This window comes from Suricata suricatta, chromosome 4 (assembly GCF_006229205.1).
Source record: "Suricata suricatta isolate VVHF042 chromosome 4, meerkat_22Aug2017_6uvM2_HiC, whole genome shotgun sequence".
NCBI classification, from domain to species: domain Eukaryota; kingdom Metazoa; phylum Chordata; class Mammalia; order Carnivora; family Herpestidae; genus Suricata; species Suricata suricatta.
In genome coordinates, this window is record NC_043703.1 from 92,901,880 (window position 1) to 92,924,252 (window position 22,373).

General features: G+C 46.3%; 1 protein-coding gene and 1 long non-coding RNA gene across 7 annotated transcripts in view; one reads left to right on the plus strand and one right to left on the minus strand.

Moving 5' to 3' along the window:
• Positions 1–22,373, plus strand: part of PRKCE (protein kinase C epsilon) — a 495,693-nt gene that overhangs the window by 434,883 nt on the left and 38,437 nt on the right. The gene's annotated exons all lie outside the window — the stretch shown is intronic.
• LOC115289776 overlaps positions 7,455–22,373 on the minus strand; it is a 33,545-nt gene continuing 18,626 nt past the window's right edge. Inside the window, exon 4 of the long non-coding RNA XR_003907796.1 lies at positions 7,455–7,774. This is a non-coding gene — a long non-coding RNA (uncharacterized LOC115289776). The remainder of the gene's footprint in view (positions 7,775–22,373) is intronic.

Here is a 22,373-nt window from a genome sequence, read left to right on the forward strand (position 1 = left end):
TGCCATTGGTCGTTGCGGCAATATTTACTGCCCAGGTCGTGGTTTCTGAAACCTCACTTTGAGGTGCTATGTTCAATCTTTAAGAAGAAAGTTTACTCAAGTTTACTAGCAAAAATGTACAAACAAATACGAGGAAAGGAAGAGCCTTAGGAAATCACTTGAGCCTCCCCCCACCTTTTTTTTTTTTTTTTTGTCTACACGCTGCTAAAAGGAAACTCAGAGTAAAAAGATAAGCAAGTCACACATATTAATGTCTTAAACTATTGCCTCCAATTGTAGGACAGTTACTGAGAACAAGGAGACTGAAATAAGGTTCAGTGAAATATGAGGATAAAGGAATTTGGGGGAAGTGTCAAAAGCACTACCCCAAACAAGGAATTACTTTTTATTGGAGGAATGAATGATTTCACTTGTTTACTCTTAGAATCCTTAAGGGCGCTGGATCATATGGATCAAAAGCAAATGTATTGGTTTTAAGATCATACTGTATCTTATTCCTCCTTCCACCCTCTTTGGCATTTGGTGATAAGGTTCAGCACCTTCCCAAGCACAAAGAAATCAAGTCACCAACAATTATGAAGAAAGTGAATATTTATGAGGCAAGTACCGATCCAAAGGGGAAGCAAACTCAAGGCACTGTTGAGTTCAAGCAGCTGACAATGGTCAAACAATTTCACCAAGACCTGCTAGTTTAAAAAGTGATTTTAAAATGCTTACTTGCGGGGCACCTGGGTGGCTCAGTCAGTTAAGCATTTGGCTTCGCTCAGGTCATGATCTTGTGCAGACAGCTCAGGGCCTGGAGCCTACTTCAGATTCTGTGTCTCCCTGACTCTGTGCCTCTCTTCTGATCACACCCTCTCTTTCTTTCAAAAATAAGTTGAAACATATAAGAAAAAAATTTTTTAATAAAATGCTTGCTTGTAAATGAAGAGATTAGTGTTGAACAGTGGATTCTGGTCTTATTCTCATGTAGGGTATATTTGCCTCCTGAGACGTCATAAGGAATAGGAAGAGACAACCATCTAGAAAGAATTTCTTTTTAAATACTAACTTAATAAGTTGATGTAATATAATCAAGTTCCCCCTCCTCTATGAAACTTACTTCATCAGTACCCTTGACAGTGCTCTCTGTTCATTCACTAGCTGGAAATTCTGCTTCTGTTAAAAATGACCATGTAAATCCATGGCTCTGTGTCTGTGTTAGAGCTTCTGGGTAGAGGAAAGAGACCATATTCTTTGTACCCAAAACTCCACTTGCTCATCTGACTTTGGCATGCTCCAAACCCTTTTAAGGACTGGGAACAGGTCCTCTAGCTTTCTGATCTTCCACATCTCCAAAGCTCTTTACGGTCAGTGTCACGAGTGATAAGGACGGTTGCGTTTCATGTTTATATAATGTCCATGGCCCTAAACAATTCAAAATACTTCCCCACTGGCAGTCTCCATTGGTAAACATGGTAGGTCTTACGTCATTTACACCTGGTTAAATCTTTTCTGAAACAAGGGATGTCTCACTTGGCCTCTGCCACTAGGGCACAGATAGGATGCTTTGGAAATTATTTGCAAAGGCGTCTTGCCCACTTCAGCCACTAATTGCTCAATGATCTCTCTAGCAGTTTCTCCAGCTCCTCACTGTGCCATACTTGAGTCCTGTGAACTTTAGAAAAATTAGAAGTTAATCGATTTGCCTTGACACATTTCTAAATATTAGGGAAAATGTCTTTGGAAGAGTATTTGGGAAAATGAACTGTTGGGCAGTTCCCTAGTTCATCCATCCCAGAGAACTCAACAATCCAAATTCTGTTAGAAAGGAAAATAAACGTAGTCCCCATTACATGGTTAACAAAGAGGATTGTTTAGTTTCTGGTATACTGTGCTCTTCTAGAAAGTTCTTTGGAACCAGTCATTAAATGAACAAGGTCATGACTTTGAGGGACACTTTTGGTAACAGTGACTGAGTTCCAAATAAAAGTTTGAGTTGACAGGAATCAGTTATCTGGAACAAAGGAACCTTTGCTGAAGTTGGCATAATGGGCTGGGGGCTGGCTGTTGCCATGCAGGGCTTAAAGGGAGGAAGGGAGAGGGACAGTCAGTTCCCTGAATATGGTTAACTCTGTGTCATCAGGAGGGAAATGAATTGGTCATTGACTTCATCTAATCAAATGCAACTCACTGATGGACTTTTTTTTACTTTTTAGTGTCTTCAATAATCCCTTTCTCCTAAGTTCACACATGCTAATAAATGTGGACACACACACACACACGTGCGACGTTAACAGTGCAGTGACCCTTAGTAGGTACATAAGTAAGGATCTACGGAGAAAAACAAATGTTGAGCCTGTGGCAGTGAGTCATTCGTAATTCACATTAGGATTAAATAGGCATGAAAACCAAACTCCAGTCCATACATGATTACTGCCATCACAAAATGGAGTGTGAATCAAAATCAAATTGTACGTGTCTTCATTGTGTCTGAGTGAAGTACCTGCTTAAAATGATTAAAAATGATTTAATCTGTGCAAACAGCATGGCAGACGTAAGCCACGGAACACTGCTGCCAACAAGGTACGAATCACCCAGCAGGTTGGTTCTTGCACAGTTGGGTTCAGGCCGGGTTGTATTATCAGTGTGGCATCTGAGCTATGGCACGGGCAACACCAAGTTTCCAGAAGAAAATGACTTCAGGGATCTTTCTTTAGTCAGTAAAAACTAAAGACTAAAGACTCTGTCTTGGAAGTTGACCCCCTTCAACCACAGAGATCTCTCTGGGTCTCTTCTTAGTACCCCATGTTCATTCTTAGTCAACCAACAGATTTTTTTTTTTTTAAGTGCCTACTACATCTCAGGCCCCATGCAAGGTCCTGGGGGGAGAAAGTGGTGAACTTGGTGTGACACTTTCATCCTTCTTTGCACCTAGTTTGGGAGGCAGACAAATAAGCATTCAGATTCTATTGTCATGAATACTAAGCCAGGGGGAAATCCAGATGCCTTGGGACCTTAGGAGGAGGATAGAACCTAACTGGGGGAGCCCCTGAGAGCTTTCTGCAGGAAATAAGTGATGGGAGTTGGCCAGAGAGGAGAGAGAAAGAGTGTTATAGGCAGAGAGAGTGGTTTCTGCAAAAGCCTTAATATTTACACCTTTTATTTGACATGGATTGATACATAAATATATATTTCCCGTTTTCATGCCAGGTTAAAAGCTTTTTCCCAGTAGAAACTCTCTTAGTATTCTTGGGTCTCCCTACAGACCCTAACCTGTGGTCACAGTTTGACAAAACGTGAATTCTCTTCTCTCTTTTCCGGAGAAGTCACACCAGAGGATAACGCCTCCATAGCAGCCCTCCTGGCAGAGGCCGGCAGAGCCGATGGCTCAGGAAGACTGAGTGGAGACCCCTCTCTGACTTTGACTTTCCTTAATGCCTGGCCGTAGTAGACTTTTCTTGGCCAGCTCCCTTGCAACATGGGTATTATTGCCAAGCTTCATGGAACACCTAGAGGCAGTTGATGCTGTTCTAGGCCTCCAGACCCTTAGCCTAGGAGTTAAGGGGCAAAGTATAGAAAGGGCAAGGCTTGAGGGCCAGAAAGCCGGCACATTTGGGCCTTCCCAGTTAGCCCTATGCTTCAGCTTTGATTCCTTATTTAGCTTCCAGGTCTGTTCTGCTAAAAATCACCGATCCTCGCCCTGAAACATTTGCCATTGATATTTTCTTCCCATACTGCTAAAACCTTGGATTCTTAGAACCTTCTGTTTTAAAAATTGTATTTAAATCCAAGAGAGTCAACCTATAGTGTAATAATGGTTTCAGGTAGAATTTAGTGATTCATCACTTACATATAACACCCAGTGCTCTCATCCCAACAAGTGCCCTCCTTACAATCTTCTTAACACAGGGTCCCTAGCGATGGTGCCTCTGGGTTTTAATAGTGTGCTTAATGTTCTTTCTCATTTTGGAGTTGGTGGAGAAACAGCTGTATTAGACTATTTTGAAAGAGAGCGCATGCTTGAAACCTAAGGTAGCATCTGATCCTAACCTCTCAGCTTCTGGATGATCAGGTCATGTCCACATACACTGACTGGCTACCACTCATCCAGGCTTCTCTTAGACTGTGGCGATGTACTGCATTTGGTAATGCTTGTTCTGCTGCACTTGACCGCTTTTCCCAGGAACCATCTCTGTTCCCAATCAGTTCTGCATACATGGTAGGTAATCTGCAGGTCCTTGTAAACGTATGGGGACCAGCAAGTTCTCTCCACTCTGAGTACACTGGTCCGGTTCCTGAGATAGTTCCAAGTTTGTAACCCTTTGAGACTGAGTGGCTGTTCTCACAGGCAGCTTGCTACCTACCACTGGTGAGTTGAGGGGCTTTTAGATTGGCCTGGGACTGGGGGCCTGGTGGGGGGGGGTCTTAGTGCCAAGCAGAGTTCCGGCTGATTTGTACAAAAAGGGAATTTGCTGGACAGCAGAGGGGCAGGGCGCAGACACAATGAGCAAGCTGGAAAATCAGAAAGGAGCAGGGATCCAGGAGGTTGGACAGAGTCATGCCTTGTGACCATAGGACACCACAGCCTGGCCAGCTTAGTTCCTTCCACCTTTGTGCCTCTGCCTTAAAAGTCCCAGGAGTACCACACTGGCCGAGCCTTTGTGTCCCATGTCCTTCCACAACTGGCACACAGGTGTGCCCCCTACCCCACCCACAAAGTCAGCTATAATGGGAGATAAAGTCTAAGCAACAAGCATAGTAACCACTCTGTAATTCTACTTCTTCTATTTCTTCATTCTGGGTTCCCCTCTCTGATTGTCATTAACCATTTGCATTGCCCCCTTATGGTGTCATTTGTAATGTGGTCAGTCAACACACACACACACACACACACTCACTCACTCACACACCAGACATCCAAAACCACCACACACACGGGCGCCTGAGTGGCTCAGTCAGTTAAGCGTCCAGCTTTGACTCAGGTCATGATCTAACAGTTCATGGGTTCGAGCCCCGCGTTGGGCTCTGTGCTGCCTGATAGCTCAGAGCCTGGAGCCTGCTTCAGATTCTGTATATCCCTCTCTTTCTGACCCTACCCTGCTCACACTGTCTCTCTCTGTCTCTCAGAAATAAATAAAAAGCATTAAAAAATTAAAAAAAACACACACCCACACACACACCAGACATTCAAATCTATGTGGCAGACAGTCATTTTTTGTAGGTGAGAGAGGAGTAAGAAATGAATGGTTCAGTTTGGAAATTGCTCATGAAGGAGAATTGGAACTAATATTTGTCAAGCACCTGCTCTGTGCCAGGAACTGTAATGAATTTTTACATATTAAGCATTGCAGTAAACCTTTGAAATGAGTAATTGTTATCCCCATTTTACAGGTGAGACACCTAAGGCTCAGGGAGATTAGGTCCCTGTACTCACATTATCATTAATCATAAGTCAGAACCAGAGTAATCTTCACACTCCTGTCTGTGAGATGTCCCAGTCTCCTGCTCGGTCTCAGGCAGCTTTGCCTTATTAATCCTTAGGTGGGATCATGAATAGTCTGTGTTTCGGTAAATGTCTCTTAATTCTTATGCCCTTGATCTTTAACCAGTTTTCCAAAGGCCCCAAATCCAGATCTTTGGGTGACTATTAAAAAAAGTCTGACGAGCCAATGAAATGCCATTATTGAGAAGTCAGGGCTGGACGACCAAACCTAACAACCTTCTGGGCTAGAAATTGGGGTGACCCTGAAGTGAGACCCCCAGTGAGTGACCCAGCTGTCAGTATGTACTGTTTCCAGCCCCAGAGCCCGGGGAGAAAATGGACAGCGCAGCAGGTGGGGGCCTTTCCTTGCAGCTGCTCATGAATTTTCCCAGTGCCAATGGTCTCCACCACCTGGTATAGACCATCCCCCCAGCGGTGTGGTTAGGAGCTCACTCTGTGGGGTGCAGATCCTGGTCCTCACTCCCATGCTAGCAGTGGGCTTCCAGGCAAGGTATTTACCAATTCCAGGCCTCAGTTTCATCATCTATGAAATGGGAGTGTAGCAATGCCCATTCCAAAGAGTTTGGGGGCAATTTAATGAGATCACCCACATGAGGTGCACTAGTGAATACTCAACAGATACCATCATGAGCAGGTGGCTTCTCCCGGGCTCACCTGCAAGTGACAAAGGCGACGCATGAGAATTCCATCTCGTGTAAGTCATCTCACAAAGGCTGGGCATTTAGAAGGTGCTCAGTACTCGTCACTTCATGGACCGGAGTTAATCCCATGCCAAATGCTCCCAGCACTTGCATTCCGTCACACATTCTGTATTGTTACGTTAGCTGGAGTCTCTCTCCACACTCGAATGGAAGCTCCATGGGGAAGGACTGCTGCCTCCATGCCAGGAACGGTGCATGCCACGGGGCAGTTCTTCCATAATATCCGAAGGCACGAATAAATGTTTTTCTCTAAGAGAGGAAAACAGGCTGGCTAGAAACCTGTGGGCAGCCTCAGCCCCGGGACAAGCCCTAGGCTGATGACCCCGCTGTCCCGCAGGCTCCAGCCAGGCTTGGGTGCTCACGGAACCAGCCATGCCAGTCCCTTGACCCAGCTCCTGCCAGCTCACCTGCAGGGCCTGGGGCACAGCTTTGCAGATTGGCAGCAGCTCAGTTTAATGTTGTAAAACTCCCTGGGAGTTGCTGCCATTTGGATTTATGATTTTAATTGTTTTATAGTTTATACTTGTGCCCTGCAGTGATTTTCCATTAAATCAGAACATTTATGTCTTGAAAAAGATCAGGTATGGTTGTGGGTGTATATATCTTAACAGCTAATCTCTGGCAATAAAAACTATTTAACAGTCTTGAGTAGATTAGGGAATTAGCATTTGTTTAATTAACCTCCATTTGAGGCTGTTAGTGCATGAAAAGAGTGAATTTATTTTTGCTTCGTAAGGTGACAGATTTTGCATTTGTATATTCTTAAGGCCTCAGCAGTGATGGTTGCTTCCATCTCTGTTAGCATAAATGAGCAGGTAGGAATAAATTGCAGAATGGGAAAGAGACCAACTAAACACCAAATATAATCTAAGAAGTCACTTACACTTAGTGATTTATTGTAAAATATGCACTATATACACATGTATCATATACACATAGATGAATTATATAAATATAAATACAATATAAATAATTATGCTAAATATTGCATATAGTAATCATACTAGATGTTTGTTACATATGTAATACTTACATTACATATGTTTTTATTGCCTGTATATTTTGTGTATGTGTGTATATATATACGTAATGTATAAATCCCCATATCTCTCTATATCATATATGTTTATCCTTACTATATACTTACTACATATATAACTTATTATACATAGTACCTTGTTATATACCATATTATACACACACAAAGTACCGAGTATGATTAATACATGAGAGAGAGAGTTACGTGTTGACTCATTGTGACACAGCATGTTAACTACTTTATTACATATGTTCTTCATACTATATATACAGGCAACACGTAGCTCCCAGCATCTCTGTAGGTATCTGTGTCTACAAATATTAATTTGCCTCTATATGAATAACACTGTATACTTTCTTATGTATATGTAATAAAGCACATAGATAATATCGTGTGTGTGTCCTAAAGCCTAGAGCGTGATAAGTATAACGTCGAGCCGTAGGTGGGTAGGGAGATGTTGAGGACTCTGTGTTCCTTGGGCACATCCTCATGGCCATGTTCACTTCCTTTTTAGTTTCCGCTGCAGTTTAGTTTTTGCCACAGCACTTGCTGAAATAAATTCACAAGTCATGATTAATTTTAGAGTAGAATATTTGGAGAACTCATTTGTCATAGATATGCCCCACCCACAAATGGCACATCTTTGTGTTTAATTTGATCAAGCAGCGTGCTTTCTGGCTGAGGACTATTCCTCTCATAGACCTCGTCACCATCTCACTTGGTCAGGCCCATTCTCTGGCCAGTTGGCTTACACCACACACTGACTTCATTCAAAACCAAATTAAAAGATGTTCCCCGTACAGGTAGAAATTGCTGCTTTCATACACCCTCATGCTAGCTCAAGAGTAGTAACACTGTTGCTAAATCTGGGGTCCACTCTGCTCTGTGTGTGTACCCCATGCCCTTTCTAACCATCTGTGACCTTGGCTGTCATGAAAGAGACCTTGTTTAAAAGCTGGGTGTCACTTTTTCCCAAGGCAGAGATGAGTCAACCTTTTTTAAGTACCTCCCTCCATTGGACATAACTCCATCCACATCTGTGGCCAAACAGCCTGCTCTAGTGTGAAGATCAGTGCCGCTGGTGATTGCCAGCAAAGTCAGGGAATGAACAGCACTCTTGAGTATTAGCTGAATGACATCAAGAAAATCCTGTCTTCCAAGATTGGTCCTAGGGTTAAATAAAAAGAAGCAGCTGGACCCAGAGGTGGGGTAAGCCAGTGACCCTTAGAAGGGATTCAGGCCCCCTCTAGCCAGGATTTGTGACGTGGTGTTGAAGTTGTGCCCTGTACCCAGTCTCCTCCGCTAACTCCCCAGAGTCCTCTCTTCAGTTCATGCAGGTTCCCGGGGGGAAGTCATACTTCGAGCCATAAGTGTTCACCTTAGCTCAGGGACATTGAATGGATTTGCAATTAATTCAAAGGGTTTTATTGTTTGGGGAAGGGTGATTTTTTTTTTCTAATTTTAATGTTTTTTTATTCATTTTGAAGGGAAGTAGGGGCAGAGAGAGGGAAAGAGAGAATCCCAAGCAGGCTCCGCACTCTCAGAGCAAAACCCAACGCATGACTCAATCTCATGAACCGAGAGAGCATGACCTGAGCCTAAAATAAAAGTTGGACACTTAGCTGACAGAGCCCCGCAGGCATCCTGAGGGAGGGTGATTTCTAACCAGAAGGAAGCGAAGAACTATCCAGAGCACAGTGGCCCCCTCAGATGGAGCAGAAGGGAGTGCCAGCGAGGGCAGCCAGAAGGCAGTGGGCCTGTAGAGAGGACAGAGGGCCCAGGAAACTGCACTGCTGTTGTGTTGGGCTCCCTCTACATCCACTGACTGCGAAAAGGGGGAGAAACACTAGTTCCATCTTGGGTAGAGACTGGGGGGTTCCTGGAGAGCCCAGGACCCCCAGAGCTGTGGGGGTTTCTCTGAACGGGGCTTCATCCTGCACAGAGACAGCTGCTGTCTTGTGCATGGGCAGCTCTCCCGGGGTCACTGCAGACATGATGCTTTCTTTTCTTTTTCCCCTGATCAGAATTCTGGCAAATCTTCCCTTCTTCCCACTAGTGGACTTGCAATTTATAGTTCTGTTCTTTACTAAAGCTGTTCACCGAGCCAGCCCTGGCACATGCTGCCTCTGCTGATCTGGAAAGTTTTCTTGAAAGATACAACTGATCATCGTCATCATCATCATCATTTCTAAGTATATGTTGGACTCTCTAAGCACATAGAGAAAAATCTCAATAAATAAGGGCAAGTGCCTTTACCTCTCCGAGCCTCAGGTGGATAGTCGGGCTTCCTTGGGCTTCCAGATTCTCCAGGCTCCTGAGTTTCCTCTCTGGTTGTCCCATTAAATATTAGGCTTGCTCCCAGACCAGTCTTAACCCACTTCTCTTCTCAGACTGTTTTCACTCACGCTCAGTATTTCTCCAGCCCAAACCTGCATCTGTCACCACCTGGCCGGCATGTCCATTTAGATGTCTCCATGTCACTTCAGACTCTGCATAGGCAGGCTGTGGTATTGGTAGACCCCTGCCCTCACTCCGGAGCCAGGACCCCCCTGGTATGTGGCAGCCGCCCGTTCAGTATTCGTCAGGTGGAGGAGTGGAGGCTTCATAAACTCCACCAGATTCTGTCCTCCCTGCTAACACAGAGGGGACTCCCTCCCCTGCCTCCCCCTGGTGGCCCAGTGCACTCTCCTCACCCACTTGATGCAGGCTATGCCCGTTAGGAAACGTATAGGTGTGAGCACAGCCCCATAGCTGTCTTTGGTGGCATGTATGCACACGTACACATGCGCACATTCCCATATTCACAGTTCTGGTCAGCTGAAAAGCACCACTGAGTCCTCAAAGCAAACCCCTTCTATGGCCAAATTAAACAAATACAAATGTGAGATGCCTTTTTTTTTTTTTTAAGAATAATAAAATCTGTTTTCTGTCCCCTCAGAGGTCAGTCCACTTTCAGCTCCCTGGCCTCGCACGAGGCCTCTGATATCCTCCAAGGACCTTGGGTGACCCCTACTCTGCAGGAAGACGTGCTTTCCCTACATCCCCCTCCACGTGTGCAGAGTTACATTTGTGCTCCCTCAGCTCTTTATCTGGGCGGAGGTGACCTGCGAGGCGCTGACCGCTCTTCTAGCACGCGGCTGCCCGTGTGGCCAGACAAGGGAGACCTACTACGCTGCACTGGTCAGTGCAGCCTCTTGCCCTGACCAAGGAGCTGGGAGAGTGGCGCTCTGGCCTTCCTGTCTGGGAGTTCTGGGCACGAGGATCTAGAGTCCACTTCCGCTCGGCTCCCGGCACACCCCAGAAGGGTCACTCTTGGTCCTTTAGCCGGAGTGGCCCTTTCTGTGATGACAGAATGCTGGCCGGATTTTGAGCTGCAGATCGCTGGGCCCAAAAAAGGTAAGGCCGGCAGCCCTTGCCTTTTAAGGGCAGTGGTGGCATCCTGTTTGTCCCTCTAGTGTAGAATGTACCATCCTAGGCATTCTGGTCTCCTGTCCACCTCTCCCTCCAGACCCCTCCTTGAGGTCCCAAACTGTGCCTTCTCTCTCGGTATCCTCAAGGCCTGCCACAAATAGCAGACCATTGAGTGGCAACCATAAGTATCTTGGAGCATTACACAGTAGGACCATCTAGGCAACGGCTGCATTAGGGTTTATAATCGTGCTGCTAACTAGACCATCACCGAGGTGGACTTAACACAGATCCGGCTCCTTTGGACGCTCAGCCAACAGCGAAGGCAGGCTCCCTTTGCTGGGCTCTGGGGACCACGCTGGGAACTTGAAGACAGAGTCCCAGTTCTCATGGAGCTCATGCAGGGGAGACCATATACTCCGGGAAATACACAAGCAAAGTCATTACAGGTTGTGGCCATTGCCATGAAGGGAATGGCCAAGGTGACAGAGATGAAAGTTAGGGTCAGTGGGGGATGAGTGGTGGTGGGCCGCTTTTAGACACCATGGCCAGCGAGAGGTTTGTGGAATGGGTATCAAGTCAGGGACCCTAGTGACCAAAAGTCCATTCTCCAGGGAGACGAAACAACCATGTGGCAAAGGTCCTAAGGCAGGAAGGTGCTGTGGGAGCCTCTTGGCCCTGTGGGGCTGGACAGACGGGGGGAGGTGGCAAGGGTCTGGGGCTCTGCTCTGAGGGACATGGAAGCTGCTGGCTTAGCGAAGGGGTCCTTCCTAAATATAACAGGAGAATAGATGCATTCAGCTGCCTCGGATGGTTTGGGCTCGGTTTTAACATTAAAAAAAATTTTTTTTAACATTTATTTATTTTTGAGAGACAGAGAGAGACAGATCATGAGCAGGTGGGGGCAGAGAGAGAGACACACACAGAATCTGAAGCAAGTTCCAGGCTCTGAGCTAGCTGTCAGCCCAGAGCCCGATGTGGGCTGCAAACCCACGAATTGTGAGATCGTGACCTGAGCTGAAGTCGGATGCTTAACCGACTGAGCCACCCAGGCGCCCCTAACAGTTTTTAATAATAATGTGTTTAATAGTTCTAAATGTTATCTGAAAGCAGTTGTTCGGGCCATCTGGCTGCTGGGGGCCATGATTCAAAAATTTCCCGCCCTGCTCATGGATTTTTTCATCCTTTGACCAACGGGTATTGAGAAGCTAGGGAGCATTCCCAACTGGGGGGTTCTCAGCACCCTCACTACGGTGTCCATTGTGGGAGACAGCTACTCACAGCCAGGACATCGAGGCAGGAGACAGCCTCACACACCTGGGAAGCACCCAGAGGGGGTGCGGTGAGGGATGAGGGTAATAGTCTAGGCTGGTGGAGACCCAAAGCCCCATGCACACTGTGCCAGGAAGCATGCTCGTGGGGTGCCACTAAAGAAGGCGAGCAGAAGGAGAGCATCTGATTTACATTCGGCAAGAAAAGCCTGCTGGCAATGATTAGCTCCAGAGTGGAAAACATTTGGTGTGCAGCAGCCGGTACCGCAAGTTCAGACTTCACGGGCTCCAGCTGCCTTCTCTTCCCAGGATCTCAGACAAGAAGGGTCCTTGGGGATTAACTCATCCAGCCGCCTTTCCTCATGTTTGAGGACAGTGAACTCAGAGAAGTGACTTGCTTGAGGTCCTCGTTGTCCTTGGCCCCAGTCTGTCCTCCAAGGCCCATAAATAGCCATTTCCCAGCACAGGTTGATTGATGGCTCAGAGAGGAATGGGGGGGGACTAAGTGTAACAATCGTGACAGAGAGGCCCATCCCACTGACTGCGGACCTAAGTCGAGGACTGTGTCCCTTTGGTGGAAGTCAGGATATTATCTGTGAATATATCAAGCTTAAGAGTTTGCTTTCATGAGGTGCCTGGGTGGGTCAGTCACTTAAGCATCCAACTCTTGATATCAGCTCAGGTCATGATCCCAGGGTCCGTGGGATCGAGCCCCACATCAGGCTGTGTGCTGAGCATGGAGGATTCTCTCTTAGCATTCTCTTTCCCCCTCCCTCCCTCTCTCTCTCTCTCTCTCTCTCTCCCCCCACGCCCCACTCCTACCCCACTCCCCTATGTGGCAAGCAAGCTCTCTGTCTCTCAAATAAAACAAAGAAACAAAGAATTTGCTTTCACAACTGTGGATTAAGAACAGTCATTGGACAATCATGCAGTCAGGTAAGTTGTTCTACAGTGATTCTATTCTAAGTCTTCATATCCAGGTACAGCCCCAGGCTATTTATTTTGGCTGCAAAAGGGGTACTGTTTCACCCCTCAGATTTCCAGAGGTCAGTGCAGTAGCTGACAGCCTGCTGGTCAAAACAGCACTGTCTAGCTTATCAGTTCCATCTTTTAACCCTGACAGGCATGTAGATACAATGTTTCTGCGCCCCCCACCCCCACTGGCCAAGCAATAGAGCACAGTGATTGAGAGCAGGGAGTTGGTATCCAGTATATCCACTGTCACTCCCCACCTGCGTGTCCAGGGCCAGGTAAATAACCCCTCAGACACTTCTTCCTCATCTTTAAATGGAGATGATCTCAGTCCTGCCACATTCCTAGGCCACTGGTGGGATTACATGAGGTAATGCATTTAAAGACTTAACACTGAGCCTGGATAAACGCATTGGGGGGGGAAATGGCAGTTAATTGTCTTATCCTAAATGATTGAGCTTTTCCTATGGAAAGACTCAGAGATCTTCCAGTACACTGGCCCAGAGTGAAGCATTACCCCTCACTCAGTGAGCAGCATAGCAGTGAATTTTTAAATCATTTACCTTGGCTCTGCGGCAAATTCTGCTTTTCTGTTTGATGGAGAGGCATGAGGGCAGTTTCCCAGGCTCTGTGCTTGCCATCCCATCCGGCCCAGTGTAGCACTCTTGAGTGATTTGGTTTTCCTGGGGTTGCTTGGGGGCGGCTGCCCCAGAGGGAGCCACGAGGAGGGACACCAGCCGGTCAAGAACAAGTGCCACCATGGAGAGTTGATTTTCTTGTACATGTGTTGTTAAATGTACGAAGGCGTTCAGCAGCATCTGCCAGAAGGGCCTGTATCCCCATTTAATTAGCCACAATCATGTGCTGGCCTCCACTATTTGTCCCCAAACCAGCAGTTTCTTCATCACCTCCCCCCGAGGGGTCTGCTCTCTGATGATCCAAATACTTGGCATCCTGAGAAGTCATCCTTCTAATCTCTTATCTTCAAGTAAATGGAAGAATTTGTTGTCGTTTGTGTGGCATTCAGGCCTGAGCTTTGTGGAATTAGCATGCCAGAGAAATAGTCCAGTGAGCATAGTACCAGGGAAATGAGGGGAATTAAAATCCGGGGCTCCTAGTTGATGAGGATGGGGGTCACGTGGCTCTCTTCCTTTGGGGTGAGTTTTCAAGTCAAGTAAAAACAAAATTTTTCAACTTTTTCTTTTGTTTTTTCCTTAAGTTTATTTAATTTGAGAGAGAGAGAGTGAGCAGAGAGAGGAGCAGAGACTCCCAAGCAGGCTCTGCACTGTCAGCACAGAGCCCGATGTGGGGCTTGATCCCACCAACCATGAGATCGTGACCGGAGCCAAAACCAAGAGTCGGACGATTAGCTGACTGAGCCCCCCAGGTGCCCCTGGTCCATTTTTTCTTATGTGTGAAAGGTCTCAACATATTCCAAGCCTTTGCTAAATGCTCATGGTTTATGGGAGAAGAGTTTTCTGGTCCTTATTCTTGGGGGACCTGCCAAGTTGGGAAAGTCCAATTTCACAGGTTGGAAAGGGTGATTTTTCAGAAAAGATAGAGGAGGCACAGTGGGAACAAAGCTGGACTCCACCCAGCTTCTGTGTGCAGGTCCCTGCTCACCTTGAAAGCCTTGGTGCTCTCCACCTCCCCCACCCCCCCACCCCCACCAGGCCCTGCCGCCATGTTCTTTACAAGTGGGGGCTGCTGTTGGGAGAAAGATAAGGTGTGTGATAGCACACAGAGAGCCACAAAGCACGGGGCGGATTCATGCCAAGACTGCAGCTGCTCCCTGGCTGTGCAGGGGGCCCACCCCCAAGGGCCTGGGAGGGTTGCGGAGGGTCTGGAAGCTGTCACACCAATCCTGATTAGTGACACCTGTGCTGCTCTACCCCCCCCTGCTCCTTAAACCACCGCCTCCACCTTCGCTTTCTCCCCTGGGGCCTGGTATTCCCCTCCGTGCTTGCGAGGCATCATTCCCCAGGCCCAGGGGAAAGGAATCCATGGTTTTTTCACTGGACTAGACTAAACGTTTCAGTCTCTTTCCATCTCTCTCTCCAGTCTTATTTGACACGTTCCCCCATATGTTAGTTACATCGACTTCCTATTTGTCACACCACAGAGTCGATCTCTGTGGCTTATACATACTAGAAAGTAATAAGTAGTTCTCAAAGAGTTTTAGGGATCTACTCGCCTGCCCTCATAGGGCATGTGTGTTTTGAGAAATGATGGGTGGAGCCCCCTGGAGAGAGTTGGAGATGGTTAGTTACTCCTAGAGTTACCACCGTGCATTGGGCGCTCTGCTAGAACTGTCACATGGGTGATATCACTTAGTCATGGTTATTATTATCATCCCCACTTTACAGATAAGGAAACTGAGTCCCAAGGATATTTAAGATTTTCTTGACTGTCTTTTGAGTTTCTGGAAGAAACTTGTGCTCCTGTCTCAAGGGAGCCTTGGTTATACCATCCTAAAGCCCACCTCTTTTTTTTTTTTTTAATGTTTATTCATTTTTGAAAGACAGAGTATGAACAGAGGAGAGGCAGAGAGAGACGGAGTCACAGAATTTGAAGCAGGCTCCAGGCTCTGAGCTGTCAGCACAGAGCCTGACATGGGACTAGAACTCCAAACTGTGAGATCATGCCCTGAGCTCAAGTCGGCCGCTTAACCAACTGAGCCATCCAGGCACCCCCTGAAACCCACCTTTTTAAGACCAAAGGAATTTTGAGTCCCATCAGCAGACAGAGATTTCCAGCTTCTGGATCTTACGTTTGATCTGAAAGGTGGTCACGAGTAGTTGTGTGGAGTAAGCCCCACATGGCCTCTTACCAGCCTTGCAAGTGTGGGTGAGCCTCAGTTTCCTAAGACGTTTAAAAAGATTGGATGATGGTATACCAAATGTGCCAAGGCTGGTGTGGTCAGGCTTCCTGTCTCCCAGGATAAAATGGCAAAGGACATTCCAGGCAGATGGAATGTCCTGATAGCTTTGCTCTCAAATCCCTGTTTGGCTTAGTGATCTGGACCAGACCATCTTTGGTTGTTTTTTTTTTTTTTCCTTTTATTGTTTATTGTCAGGTTGGTTTCCATATAGCACCTAGTGCTCATCTTGACAAATGCCCTCCTCCATGCCCTTCACCCCCCCTTCTCCTCTCCCCCACCCCCAGGTGTTCTCAGTGTTCTCAGTGTTTAATAGTTTCTTATGGTTTGCCTCCCTCCCTCTCCCCAACTCTTTTTCCCCCTACTCCTCCCTCATGGTCCTCTGTTAAGTTTCTCCTGATCCACATATGAGTGAAAACATATGGTATCTGTCCTTCCCTGCCTGACTTATTTCACTTAGCATAACACCCTCGAGTTCCATCCATATTGCTACAAATGGCCAGATTTCATTCTTTCTCATTGCCATGTAGTACTCCATTGTATATATAAACTACATCTTCTTGATCTATTCATCAGGTGATGGACATTTAGTCTCTTTCCATGATTTGTCTGTTGTTGACAGTGCTGCTGTGAACATTGGGGTACATGTGCCCCTATGCATCAGCACTTCTGTATCCCTTGGGTAGATCCCCAGCAGTGCTATTGCTGGGTCATAGGGGAGTTCCACTGTTAATTTTTTGAGGAGCCTCCACACTGTTTTCCAGAGTGGCTGCACCAGTTTACATTCCCACCAACAGTGTAGGAGGGTGCCCGTCTCTACACACCCTCGCCAGCATCTGTAGTCTCTTGATTTGTTCATTTTAGCCACTCTGACTGGCATGAGGTGGTATCTCAGTGTGGTTTTGATTTGTATTTCCCTGATGATTAGTGACACTGAGCATCGTTTCATGTGTAGGCCAGACCATCTTGGAGCCTTGATCACTGTGTAAGACTTAGATTAGGGCAGTACCATCCGCCAGAGGTCCTGCAGGGGACATGGGACAATGTCTAGAGCCATTTGGGGCCCTGTGAACGGGGGTGCGGGGGGTCAATGATAGCATCTAATATGTAGAGGTCAAGGCTGCTACTGAACTTCCTACAATGCACAGACAGCCCCACAACAAAGAATTATCCAGCTGCCAGTGTCAATCTGGCTCCAAGGAGGAGAAACCCAGGACTAGAGGGGGGCACTGCACACCCTCTTCCCCACACCACATTTGGACCTCTGAAAGCTGGGCAAGAAAGGGATATTCCATGGAATTTCTCACAAGTCCTCAGTCTAATGGAGATCTAGTAGCCTTCAGTCAGGTACCAGTGACATGACAAGGGCTATGATAAAGGCATTCTGCCTGAGGAAGTGCTGGGAGGGACCCCCCCCAAAATCAAAGACTGTCAAATATGTACATTATCATCATTGTTATTTAGCATTGTTCTTGAGGTTCTAGCTAACAGAATCAGGAAAAATAAATAATCTAGAAATGTAAACACTGAAAAGGAGGAAGTAAAAATGATCACCAATGACAGATGATTTGGAAAACCTAGGAGAATCAACTGGAAAACTCCTTTATAAAAATAAGGAACATTCAGTATAGTGGCGGGGCATAAAATGATCAGCAGAAATTAATAACTAGTAAATACATACACAGCCAGATACATAGTATGATGGAAGAAAAGACCCCATTTATAATAAGATTTTTTTTAATTAAAAAAAATTTGAGGGAGTGCGCATGAGCGGGGTTTGGGAGGAGGGACAGAGGGAGACAGGGAGAGAGAGAGAATCGCAAGCAGGCTTCATGCTCAGCCTAGAGCCCCACAGGGGGCTCAATCTCAGGACCTGGGATCATGACCTGAGCCAGACACTCAACCGACTGAGCCACTCCGGCACCCTCAAGAAAAGACCCCATTTATCATTGGAATTTAAAATAGACAATAACAACTTGCATTCTTTAGAGGTGGATTTTGCTGTAATTATCATATAAACCCCAGACAACAGTGCTTTAAATAAGATACAAGTTTTTTTGTCATATGAATGTTAACTGGAGATGGGAAGTCCAGTCACCCTTACTGGGGTTTTGGTCCTTTTCTTTATGGTTGGAGGTGACTGCTGATCCCCCAGGCATGATATCCTCATCCAGGCAGTTGGTAGAGGAAGGAAAGAGATAAGGAAGCCTCTTCATTTTAAGACTTCACACAGTTGCCTGGCTAGAACACAGTCACATAGCCACACCCAGCTCCAAGGAATGCTTTGAATCCCAGTGCATAGCTACACCACTATGAGCAGGGCTTGAAACACAACAGTAGCAATGTTCTCTTACTGAGGAAGAAAATGAGAACGGGTATGGGGACAACCAGCAGGCTGCCATCAAATATAACAAGAAACGCACAAGATATGTGAGAGAACTTTCAAATGCCCCTCAAGGACATTAGACTTCAACAAATCAAAAGACAAACAACATTATTGGATAAGAAGACTCAACATCATAAAAATATCAATTCTCTCTGAGTTAATTTATAACTTTAGACATGTTCCCAATAAAAACATCACCAGGATTTTTTTTTAAAACAAGACAGATGATTCTAAAGTTCATATGGAAAAATAAACAAGCACAAGTAGCCAGGAAATTTTGAAAAAGAAGGGGACCAGCCCTACTGGATGTTAAAATGTATCATAAAACCACAGTAATTTTAAAAAGTGTGATATAGATCAACATCATCAAATGAAGAGTACAGAAATAAGTCCAAATACTTATGGGGGGCTCATACCACTATTTGAAAAGGTGGTGTTTAAGTCAGTGAACTATCCAACATATGGGATTGGAACCCAAGTTGGATCTCTCCTTCACACTTTATTCAGGCCAAATTCCAAATATGTCAAGACTTCTGTTTATAAAATGAAAGCATACAAGTACAAAGGGGGACCTTGGGAGAAGGCTTTAATAACTTTGAAAGGGGTAAAGCCTTTCAAGTTAAGACATAACATCCAAAACCAAAAAATAAACCACCACAAGCAATCTCAACAATTAAACTGAGACAAGAATTTATAATTCTTCTGCCACTCAAGTTTCGCCTCCTAATCTAGAAAGAGGGCCTTGAAAAAATCAATGAGAAACAAACACCATAAAAGAAAAATGACAACAGTTCACAGGAAAAAAAAAATACTGGTATCTTTTAAATGTATGCAAAAATACTCAACCTTACAGAGAAGCTTAAGAATATACTGAGATACTGTATTCACCTATCAGACCACCAGAAACTTGATTATATACCATGTTGTCAAGGAGGTACAGTCACAGACTGCTGACAGAAGTGTTAAGTCATTGGGGTGCCTGGGTGGTTCAGTCGGTTAAGCATCCGACTTTGGCTCAGGCCATGATCTCATGGTCTGTGGGTTCAAGCCCAGCATCAGGCTCTGTGCTGACAGCTCAGAGCCTAGAGCCTGTTTCAGATTCTAGATCTCCCTCTCTCTCTGCCCCTCCCCTGCCCATTCATTCTCATATTTATTCTCTCTCTCTGCCCCCCACTTTCTCTCAAAAATAAACATTAAAAAAAAGTCTAAATCTTTCAGACTCTAAGGAGGGAGGCTGGGCAACATCCATCAAAATCCACGTTTCTGTTCTATGTGATGCAGAAATTTCTTTTCTAGAAAACATGTACAGTTGCCTTCATATATTTATAAGCATCTTCACAGCAGCACTGTTTATAATAGCACAATATTGAAAGCAAGCTAAGTGTTCCCCAATAAATATGGTAGAGTGTCATATAGCCATAAAAAAAAAATGAGGAGCCTCTTTATGTGCCAAGACAGATCTCCAGTACATGTAAGATGGAAAAGGTAAGGTGGAAAAGAGTGCGTGTAGTAAGCTCCCAATTAGTTAAAAGGGGAGACATGAAGATATATTCAAGTGTTATTATTTATGCGTAAAATGTGACCAAGACAACATACAAGGAATGAATAAAATGCAGTTGCCTGAGGCACCTGGGTGGCTCAGTCAAAGCTTCCGACTTGGCTCAGGTCATTCATTATCTCACAGTTTGTGAGTTCAACCCTCCTCCCCCGCTCCATCAAGCTCTGTGCTCTCAGAGCCCGCTTCAGATCTTCTGTCTCCCCCCACTCTCTGCCCCTCCCTTGCTTGTGCTCGCTTGCCTGCGCTTGCTCTCTCAAAAATAAAATAAAAATTTTTTAAAATGTTTATTTATTTTTGAGAGACAGAGAGAGACAGCATGAGCAGGGGAGGGGCAGAGAGGAGGGAGACACAGAATCGGAAGCAGGCTCCAAGCTCCAGAGCTGTTAGCACAGAACTTGATGCAGGGCTTGAACTCACAAGCGGTGAGATCATGATCTGAGTCAAAGTCAGACACTCAACCGACGGAGCCACCCACACACCTCTAAACATGCTTTTAATGCAGTTGCCTATGGGGGGGGGGGGATGTGTGGAGAATAGATGCAGGAGGGAGAATTTTTATTGTATGCCCTTTTTATACTTTGGGTTTTAGAACACAGGATGGCATTACCTATTTAAAAAATTGAAACTATTCATCAATTTAATAAGTAAAAGCTAGTCATATTGATTCGTATATAGGGGAAAGGATTTTGCTGTATTTTTTCCATGATTGAAAAAAATATGACCCCATTCCTTTAAAATTGTCCCCAGTCCTCAAATGTACCCTAAATGTATTAATGGGAGTGAATAACTAGGCAGAAGTCCCTCTTTGCAAAGCTGTCAGTCAACAAGTTTGATGAGGACCTACTATGTGCCCAGACCCTGACCTGAGCTTCGGGGGAATGCCCAGGAAGGCCAAGAGCCCCCTCACCTTGCCCTACAAGCCGGGCCTCAGAGCGAGCAAGGCCGAGAAACGATTGTTCGGACCTCCTTCCCAGGGAGGCTTTAGAGACCCCTTGGAACAGACAGCACTAAAAGCTAGAGGGTGGGGATATCCTGTGAGAGGAACAGCAAGTAGAAAGTCGGGGGTGTCGGAGCAGCATTGTGGCTAAGGAAGCGGGAGGGAGAACCAAGAGGGGCCCCTCGGCCAGCTGTGCGACAAGCAGGATCCACCTTCCTTGCGCGGCCCTGGGCCCCCAAACCTTGTTGGGAAGGGCGTTCTCTCTCTTTCCTCTGCCTGAGCAAACATGACCTTGGGTGGCCCTGGCTCCACCATCCATGGAAACTCTACTCGGGTACTCACCAAGAACCCAGCACCAGGTAGGTTTTGTCCTGACAGTGTGGATATTTTTCTTTTTAAAGAGACTGAGAACCCCCAGGACAATGAAACTTTAATTATGGCATCTCTGGTCCCCAGGGGACCATCCCGCTGCACCAATCTTCCCTGTCACAAAGAAAGGAACCTAAGTCACCATCTCTTCTGTGGGACTTGATTTCATGGGGGTGGGCAGAGCTCTCTAGAGAAACACCGACGGTAGAGGGGAAATTTGAAGAGGTGAGTAGTGGCAGGATTTCTGGCATCAGCAGTGGGACAGTGTGAAGATGCGCTTGGCCTGGGCCTCCGTTCCCCACGGCACAGGGGACAGCTGCCCTCAGACTGTCTACAGAGCATGGCCGGCCCTCGTGATCCCCCTGTGGGCCTTCAGCGTGGGGCAGCTTCTTCCCCCAGGGAGAAGAGGAGGCAGGAAGAAAGGGGGCGGCGTGTACCTGTGCCAGGGCTGGGACAGGCAGAGAGCAGCTGGGGAGACGCAAGACATTCCACCTTCTCTTGCCCTAAGGAGGAATCCTGAGTGGAAGGGAAATGTGGAGTTGAACTTTTAGAAGGGCAAGGTTCAGGCTGGCTCCAAGTCTTCTGAATCTAGTCCATTCATACAGAGCAGAATGCACCTGCCAATGACAAGGCTTTAAGGGGGGGGGGGTTTCATTGAGAGGGGTCAGACAAGGACTTTCTGAAATTGGGATCAGTGGCTGGCATTGGAAGAAGACGGCCACCAGGAAGGCAGGAAGGTAGAGGAATGTAGTACACAGAGGCAAGAACACCAGATTTTAGAGCAGAGGACTGAGTTCAAGTCCTAGTTACATCAACGTCACCTTCCAGAAATCACCTACCTTTTTCTGGCTTCCACTTACTTGCCACCCCCCCAACAATAGCAAAGCATGTTCTTCTGAACCCTTGTTCAGAACATGAATGTGGTCTGTGGACCACAGAGGTGCTTTCCATAGGTTTGTTATTGCTGTTACAATCACGAGTGTTGCCATGGTGATCATGGTGCTTGCGTGTGGGTCTTGACAAGGCAGCACTAGATTAGGGAGCGACAAGGGCTTGTAACTCAGCCGGACACGTAGGTTCACCTCTTGACGACTCCAGCATTTTCAGATGGGCAGACAGAACGCCCACTTCCCTCCAACTCAGTTTCCTCGTGAAGGAAGTGGGTATAACAGCATAAAGGCCTGCTGCTGCACACACACTGTCTCAACCCTTTAGACAAGCAGGAAAGTGTCATCCCAACTTGATGGACCAGATAACCAGCCCACAAGGTGAATTCACCAGGGCCATGCCACAGGGGGATCGAGACCCAGGCTTCCTGTGCCCGAGTCAGTGTTCTTCCCCCTTCCCTCCCCCTCAGCCAGAGCTGAGC